Source organism: Ascidia mentula, chromosome 2 (genome assembly GCF_947561715.1).
Source record: "Ascidia mentula chromosome 2, kaAscMent1.1, whole genome shotgun sequence".
Taxonomy (NCBI): domain Eukaryota; kingdom Metazoa; phylum Chordata; class Ascidiacea; order Phlebobranchia; family Ascidiidae; genus Ascidia; species Ascidia mentula.
Window position 1 is genome coordinate 18,665,645 of NC_138567.1, and position 8,901 is coordinate 18,674,545.

The 8,901-nt window shown below is 38.9% G+C and overlaps 1 pseudogene; it reads left to right on the forward strand.

Annotated features, from left to right (window-relative positions):
- Nucleotides 1-1,047, forward strand: part of LOC145892828 (large subunit ribosomal RNA) — a 4,793-nt pseudogene extending 3,746 nt beyond the window's left edge.
- The last annotated feature ends 7,854 nt before the right edge of the window (nucleotides 1,048-8,901 follow it).

Genomic DNA, 8,901 nt, shown 5'->3' on the forward strand with positions numbered 1-8,901 from the left:
GACGCCCCACGTGGTCAATACGAAACTAGCCAAATGCCTCGTCATCTAATTAGTGACGCGCATGAATGGTTTAACGAGATTCCCGCTGTCCCTATCTACTATCTAGCGAAACCACAGCCAAGGGAACGGGCTTGGCAGAATTAGCGGGGAAAGAAGACCCTGTTGAGCTTGACTCTAGTCCGGCTTTGTGAAGAGACATGAGAGGTGTAGGATAAGTGGGAGGCCTTCGGGTCGCCGGTGAAATACCACTACTCGCATCGTTTTTTTACTTATTCAGTAAAGCGGGAAGCGACCTTCGGGTCACGGTTCTAGCCTTAAGTGCGGCGTCCTCGGGTGCTGCGCGATCCGCTCTGAAGACCTTGTCAGGCGGGGAGTTTGACTGGGGCGGTACATCTGTCAAAGAATAACGCAGGTGTTCTAAGGTGAGCTCAGCGAGGACGGAAACCTCGCGTAGAGTAAAATGGCAAAAGCTCACTTGATTTTGATTTTCAGTATGAATACAGACCGCGAAAGCGTGGCCTATCGATCCTTTTGAACTTGCGAGTTTCAAGCAAGAAGTGTCAGAGAAGTTACCACAGTGATAAACTGTGGTTCCGCTGAAGATCAAACCCACCCGCTGCCCACCCCTATTGCTGGGATTACTATCTTGTGGCATCCAATGCTGTTGTTTAATGAATTTTGATGCATGTTGAGCAAAAAGGCGAAAAACGTATTGGCAACCTTGGGAGAAACAAGTGTTAAGTGGTAGTAACGCAAATCTTGCGAATTGTTTGACTTTGTTGGTTCAAGGTGACTGCGCTCTTTGTGCTTGCTTGCCGTTGAAAGCCGCTTTTCAGGCGTTTTTTTTCAAAAATTTTCGTTGTTGAAGCATGTTTAATTTTTTGTAATTGCGTTTCTTCATGCTGTTGTTTAATGTTTGCTTAGCGTGAAGATGAATTTTCATGCATGTTCAGATCGTGGGAAAAGGCGAAAGATGTATTGGCAACCGTGGGAGTAACAAGTGCTAACTGGTGGCAACCTAAAATCTTGCAAATTCTTTGTTTTTGTTGCTTGAAGGTGACTGTCCTATTTCCACCTTTAGCGCCACAATCTTCGCATCAGGGCCGTGTTTCTTTTTCGATGTTTGATAAATGCTGTATAACTGTGTGGTATGCTTTCATCATTGAATGAATGCCAAACAGTGTCTTTTTGCACTTGGAAAAAAATGTTGCTTTTTTGGCTGTGGGGGACTGCACAAATCATGTTGCCTGGGCAATATGTTGTTTCGCCAGGTTAAAAACGTATGTTGATAGCTTGGTAAAATCGGTTTTTCTGTTTGTGACCCATTGGTTGAATGTTTGGCTTTGTTTTCAAAAATTTTTGTTGTTCATATTGGAAGTTTTGTTGCATTGTTTGAAGAATGTTGTCTTGGTTAGCAGTTTATAAAGCAATTCTAGAAGACTCTTTGAAACATTTGTTGTGTAGAGGGATTGTTCGAAGATGGACTCGAGTGGAAGTCCGAAGAAGAAGGGAAGGGGCGTTTCTTTCTTCTACCATTTTCCGAAGTATTCGCCCGTATGGTTTGGCATGCGATGCGAAGCAAATTGATGACGATCGAGTGTTCAAGAGAAATCAACGAGGCCGCATGTCGCTCTGTCTGAATTCAGCGAAAAAAATTGGAGTGTCATTTGCGAAGATATGAAATCTTGTCAAGTGCACGTGTAGGATTGTAAAGCAGAGGGCAACTGATATCTGCTTATTTTTTAGCTAGAGTTTGTCACTTTTACAATGTTGGCTGGTTTACCTACAAGGCAATCTTTCAGTAATGTTCTTAACTGTTGATGCAGGTTTTTCTACACATCCAACGGATTTCGTGCTAGAAATAACATGTATTTTTGCGGAAAAGTTATAGTCTGTTGAAAAATATTGTTGACGCAAGTAATCCTGAAACGTGGTAAGTTGTATTTTGTATAGTGGGCCTATAAATTTGTTGAATGAAGTGGATTTTGCACACTCTAATACGGTGGAAAAGGTTAGTAATCTTTGAAAAATCGCCTTTTATGAAAGAGCAAATTTCTCCACTAGAGTTGATTGTAAAATCCTGTGTTCAAAACAAAATTGACAAAAATATATATGTTAATTTTATGGGCAATAAATTAGGTTGTTGACAGTAGTTTGAGTCTAAATGTGAAGCAAAAAATATGCTACACAAATTTTAAAAATCACTTACACTAACCTTGAAGCCCCCTTCAGTTAAATCTCATGGTGAGTTTTAATGGATTTACCTGCTAAAACTCTTTTTCAGTGTTTTTTGTTTCATTTTTGAAGGTTTCTGTGCACTGGAATGATGCTGACATTCCATTACTCAGTCAGAGTGCTGTGAATCACTTTGGCATAATGTGCTGGTTGTTAAGAGTTGATTGGCGGTATTAATATGTTGAAGTAAATCTAACTATTGTTGCAGTGAGCTTGTTCAAGCAAAACATTTAGTTGAGAAATTTGAAATCTCTTCTATGACAAAGTTTATTACACCGTGGAAGAGGTCGTTTGGTATAACTTAGAAAGCAATACAACTATATTATCATTCAGTGTTCTTTTATGCGCCCTACAAAAAAGTTTATTGGGGTCAAATTTTTTCGTAGTGTATTTATTTGTATTTTTTCAGATATTTCAAAAAGTCTTCTAGATTGGGACAAAAGTACCAACACCCCTTATGTTATTTTACAAACTAAGGTCCTGGAATGTCAACATTCAAAAGACCGTAATATGATAAAAAATCAAAGACGTCGTGTCTCAACTCCTGTACAGGTATCTGTGACTTGTGGAAAATATTGTGATCCTTCTGTAATGCTTCCTTCTGTTTTTAGTTTCAGGGAACAAAAAAAGGAATTGTGTGGCAAATATTGTAATTCAGGAAATTATAAAGTTCCCACAATTTCAGGTATTTTTAATTAGTTGGAAATGAATTGTTAGATGTATAATTACTTTTACACAACAAATGTTTAGATGATTTTTAAGTGTATACCAAAATGAAAAAAAATTGTTACAAAACAATGACAAGCAGTGTTTGCTTCATCAAGGAGGATGACCATACAGGTCATGTTTTAGGGGAAGTAAGTTTTAGTGAAAGATTTGTAAAATTCTCAATATATCTAACTCAGCTGCATAAACATGATCTTGTATTTGCTAGGCTGCCGGATTCCTTCAACGTGTTGATCAGAGAATAATTACCAAATAGATCAATTGGTTACGGAAGGTCTAAGCAGTATTGAGGAAATTCTTAGAAGCCTAAAACTTTATGTCACCCATGAACTTTTCAAAAATGATACCCTACCATCTACTTCAAACAGGAGATTTTATCCAACGAAAAAGGACATTCAAAGTCATTATTACCGGGCATTTTGTAAATGGGTGAAGGCAGGAGATGCTGATGACAATATATATTTCCGGCCATATATTGCAAACATGAAACCTGAAGTGATTGATGGAGAAACAGCACCAGTCATTCAATCTGAACAAACAATGCTGTTAATTCAACAGTTTGTTTAGCAACGTAGATTGCTTATGCGTTATGGCCAAGAAATTTGTTTGATTCTACAAGACATCCAAATATGCAACTTCCCCTATTTTTCGTCTGTGTGAAAACAAATGTTGGCTACCAAGTTGTGGCCAGCTTCATTACACAGAATGAGAGACAAATGGACATAGAAGAGGCACTGATAATATTAAAAGAATGGGCTCCTCAATGGCAACCATCATTTTTTATGGTTGATAAATGTGATGCTGAAATCCATGCCACATGTCATTGTATTTTTTTTATAGATGTCCGTGTCCTTATTTGCGATTTCCATCGTGAACAGGCATCAATTAAAAAAATTTGGGAAGGTCTAAACAATTTTTATACTATGGAATCCTTCCGGGTTTCATTGGGTTTTACTTGTTATTGACATCTCCAACCACAAAATGCTTTATATAGACCCTTTGACAATGCCTGATGTAGAAACTTACAACAATGTCCGGACTGCACAAGTTAACAACCAAATTTGGTTGGAAAATTTCCACTTTGGAAACTCCACAGAGAAGTTATGATCTGTATGTACGCTAAATGGCTAGCAACTGGAGAAAGTCTCAAACAAATTGTTTGTACGCACAGCTACAGATCAGAAATGTTAAAAGTAATCGTTGGAAAATGCCTTGATGGCACAAATGATAAAGAAACCTGCAAAGCATGTGAATCTGAAAACAATGACCCAATGAATACTCTTTGGGTTGAGTGCACTCGATGTGGACAGTGGTTTCACATCAAATGTGTTGGTTTATCAAAGAAACGTGCAGAAAAAGATAAACATTTTGTGTGCAAACTGTAAATCGATGTTTACATCATAATTATTTATATTTGAAACTTTCTTTCTGGAGGTAACGGCCTAGTTGAACGCAAGTGTGGTCAACCAACCAAATAAGTCTAAAAAGACTCAACGTTGTGCACAGGGTTAAGTTTCTGATAAAAATAAAACTCCCCTAATGTATGAATGTGGTTGACCGTGAGGTCATTACATTGTGATGTACCTGAACGCTTTGTGTGGTTGCCGATTAACCTGTTCGCTTTTGAATGCAATTATGTGAACAAACTGGTCATTAAATACCCATACCTTGAAACAATGTGACAGCAGATTTAATGTTGGTTGGCTTTATGATGAAGTGATTAACAGTTACTTATGAACAACCTGATGGATCAAGTTATGGAGTAATGATTTGTATGTATGCCAAATAGCTAGCAACTGGTAAAAGTCTCGAACTAAACACTTTTGTGCACAGCTATAGGCTTGAAATCTTAAGTTTGAGTGCCGAAAAATGCCCTCATAATACAATGGACAAAAAAATATGTATCATGCAATGATGATGATGACTCCGACCCCTTAAAAATGGACTGGATTGAATGTACTCGATGCAAACGGTGGTTTTATATTGCTAAACGTTCCATACAGGGATGAATTTCTGATTAAAATTAAACTCCCCTTATGTATGAATGTGGTTGCCGACTAGCTAGTATGGGGTAACCCGATGCTAGCTGAACGCTTACATGAGTGTGGCTAACCTAAACTGGCCAAAACCAAAACTCCACCTTTCAGCTTTTTTTATTTAGTGGGCATTTTTGTTCACAATTGCCGAGCATATGCAATTTTATACTAATACTCAGTTTCATATGGCTACTGGCGAGGCGTCTGGGTTGAATCAAAAATGCCAACGATCACACTACAGGATGCCTCTTTGGGCGTGATGGGAAATCCTGTGTTAACTTACAATAGCTGAGATCTCCTGTTGTATCAAAATAATTCGGTTTTATCCTCAACCCATGGTAATCACAAGTAAACTTTCACTGGATCTGTGAATAGATTTTTGTAAAATACTATTTTATGTATTGTCATCGTAACGCATCTGCACCTACTAACATATCTGTGCTACTTGGACTTGTCACTGTGGAAATATGAAAATGTTTTTTTTTTTTCGTTTGACCGTAATTAAGGCCCATGGAAAAATAATGTTAAAACCTTTTACGGCCCCTTTTTTGTTTATGATTTAAACCGTCATTATGTTATTTGGTCATCACTTGCTCATATGTTCAACAACCCTCTTAATTTTTGGTTATCCCTTAAAGTCAAAATTAAATCCCTCATTATTTTTCATTCGAAACGCTTAGTTAAAGAATCCCGTGATTTGGTTTCTTCCCTACAACAATCCCTTGACAACATTCGAACTACTCTTGATTTTTCTCCTTTAAAAAATACTTATCCCGTTCTAACTTAATCCTATAAGGCTCTTTACTCAAAACTTCTTCCTTTTAAATTTAATCCCCCTATTTTTGAGTTACAAGATTCTTTTGGCCTTGCTTTCACACACTTATGATTTAATCAAAATCTTGAGTTACCACCCCCCTCGAACATTTTTCTTAAACAACTTCATAAGTTTATTCCTGATTCTTTTTTAGAAAATTTTTCTGCCCCCTTTTCAGTTTCAGAAGTTCTGGGACCTGATCGGGGCCGACCTCACATCAGTCCTTAATTTTTCTTTTCTTAACGCTTATGCCACATTTCTCTTATTTTCAAAAAATCTGACCCTTCTTTATTATTACATTATCGCCCCATATCTCTCCTTAATTTAGATTATAAAATTTTGACTAAAACACTTAATTTACGCATTACCCCTTTTATTTCACAGTTAATTTCCCCTAATCAGTTTGCCCAACCTGGTTTTACTTCTTCTCATGCAACTACTCTCCTCCGCGACCTTCACTTCAATTCTCGCAATTAAAACTAAAACGCTTTCCCCCGCTTTTTACTGATTTTTTATCTTCACTCTATTCTTCATCCTCATCACAAGCCCTCCTCAACGGGTTTGCCACCACGGGAGAGGTGTTAGGCAAGGTGACCCCCTTAGCCTGACCCTCTTCCTGATTGCTGTCGACCCGCTTCTTGCTGCCCTTCAAAACCACCCCTCAATTAGATCTATTCCCGCACCATGTCGCAACGTTCCCAAAGCGGTCGCCTACGCGGACGATGTCACCGGTGACCGGCCGCGACTCCCTTTTACTTGCCCTCGACATCGTCACAAATTTTTCCAGTATATCACGCTTAACCGTTAATCCCATCAAAACTCAGGCGATCGCCACCATCAATCCCCCCCTCATAATTTTACCCAATACAGTATAACTTGGAACAGTAAGGCCATAAGCCCATTAAACATACCAATAGGACACCCCAGCTCGATCACCGCGGCATGGCACAAAGCCATTTTCTCTTTACGTACCCGTGTTTCCTCTATACCTTTCTGACCTATGACTCGAAAAGCATCCTCACTAAAACATTACTCCTTCCCCATATTTCTTATCTAGCTAAATCGTACCCTCTCCCTGAAGGACAGCGGGAAGCGGTAGACAGCATTGTGGCAGGCTTCGTTGGGGGTCACCACAATCCTACCCTTCCCATCCAAACCCTGGCGGCGTCGCGTGACCTTGGCGGGTATGGCGTCGCCAACATACCACTTTACTCAAATCTATTCTTTCTCTTTCCTGTTAAAAACTACTATAAACATAGAATTTTAGATCCCCCACAACCCCTGCTCTTTCTTTTGTTGAGTTTAATATTGGTTTACCCCTCTCTAAGTTTTTTAATTTACGTATCAGAAATAATTTACCACACGCTACAACCCCTTCTCCTTTTTACAAATATCTTTTAGATCTCACTTTTTTGCCCCCACAGAACCTGAATTACTTTCTCCTTAACTAAAACCTCTTTATTTACGTTTAACAAATCCGGAACCTAATCCTTTTCAGTTGACAGATTGGTCCTTGGTTCATCACCCTTCTTTACCAAATTATTTAAAGACTTTTACCCCTTAAGTCTACATACACCTCATTTCTTTTAGACAATGATTATACGAAACTAACAACAATTTATTTTTTGAATGCACCAAGATCCCCCAACTCCTTAATGATAATACACCCGAGCACAGAGCACTGATTATTATTTTAAAAACCACCCTTACCCACACAATATGGAAAACCCGAAACAAAGTAAAAAAGAATCCCAAAGCCGTAGATTTTTTAGATAATTAACAGGACCTCACAGAGTGTACCTCTTTCTTAGCGCTTTCTTCCCCTCCTCATTAAAATCTGTAATCCTCCCCTTTTATACAATGTTCACTTCCATATATAGCGTAATTCTTCCACTTTTATTCTGCGGTCTCTTCCTGTAAATACTTGTTGTATCCTTTTTTCACGTTAGTTTCCGTTGTTAACTTGTTTTTCGCTGGGCACCTTTTAAGTGAAAAAAAGGAGAAACGGTGTTTTGAAAAGAGATATCATAGTTCTTTCTGCGATAATTACAAAGGTTCGTGTTGTAGTGTTTTTGTTGATGCGAAGATTTTAAATTGATTGCTTTTTTGCTGACAGTGATAACATGGAGTCCACTGATAGTCCGAAGAAGAAAGGAAGGGGCGTTTCTTTTTTTTACCATTTTCCGAAAGGTTAGTGTCTGAGATGAGGTGAACGTGTGCAAATGTAATCGTTTTGTTGTTGCGCAGATTTTCTTCGCCCGTATGGCATGCGACCCCAAGCAAATGGATGATGATCGAGTCTTCCAAGAAAAATTGAAGAATTTCACTTGTGGATGGCTTACAAAGCCGCATGTGGCTTTGTCAGAATTGAGTGAAACACTGGAGAAGAATTGGAGTGTCATTTGCGACGATTTGAAAGCATTGACAAAGAAAAGTTTTTCCGGAAAGCTCGACGACTTTTTGCGGCAGACGAAGGACTTAGGTTGCCGGAAGAAGAAGAAAGGGCTAGTTTCAATCAAGGAATGCTCAAAGAAAATCTATTTATGAAAGAACTCAACGAGTGCTACATGCACAAGATGACCCAAGTTGGTGGCTCAATGTATCTGATTGGGATACATTTGCGTGTCATGCAGTTCGTGTTTGCGAACTTGCAATCAATTGCTGCAAAATGTAATGAGGATTTTTTTGTCCACATTCAAGCAGGAAAAAACCTTTTCGTCGTATTGCGATGCTATTTGTAGGGAACTTGGCCACGTTTCTGCGCCACGGTTATCGACTTCAAGAAAGACGTCATCAAGCAGCGACAGCTGCAGCGATTCAAAAGCCAAAAGGTCAACAAGTGCAACGCAGAAAAAACAAGTGGCAGAGGATTCGGGTGATGAGACAACGTTGAACAAAGAAACTGAGAATTCGATGCGACTTAAAGAGCTTTTGCGAAGTGGCACAACTTCTCAACATGTGCAAAACGCGAAAAGAAAGAAAAAAAGTTCAAAGAAGAAGGAAGCAAGGAAGGAAATCTTGCCAACTGCGGTCACTGAAGCGGCTGAAAAAGGCGATGTGGCAGTGACGAGCAAGAAAAGAAAAAAGAGA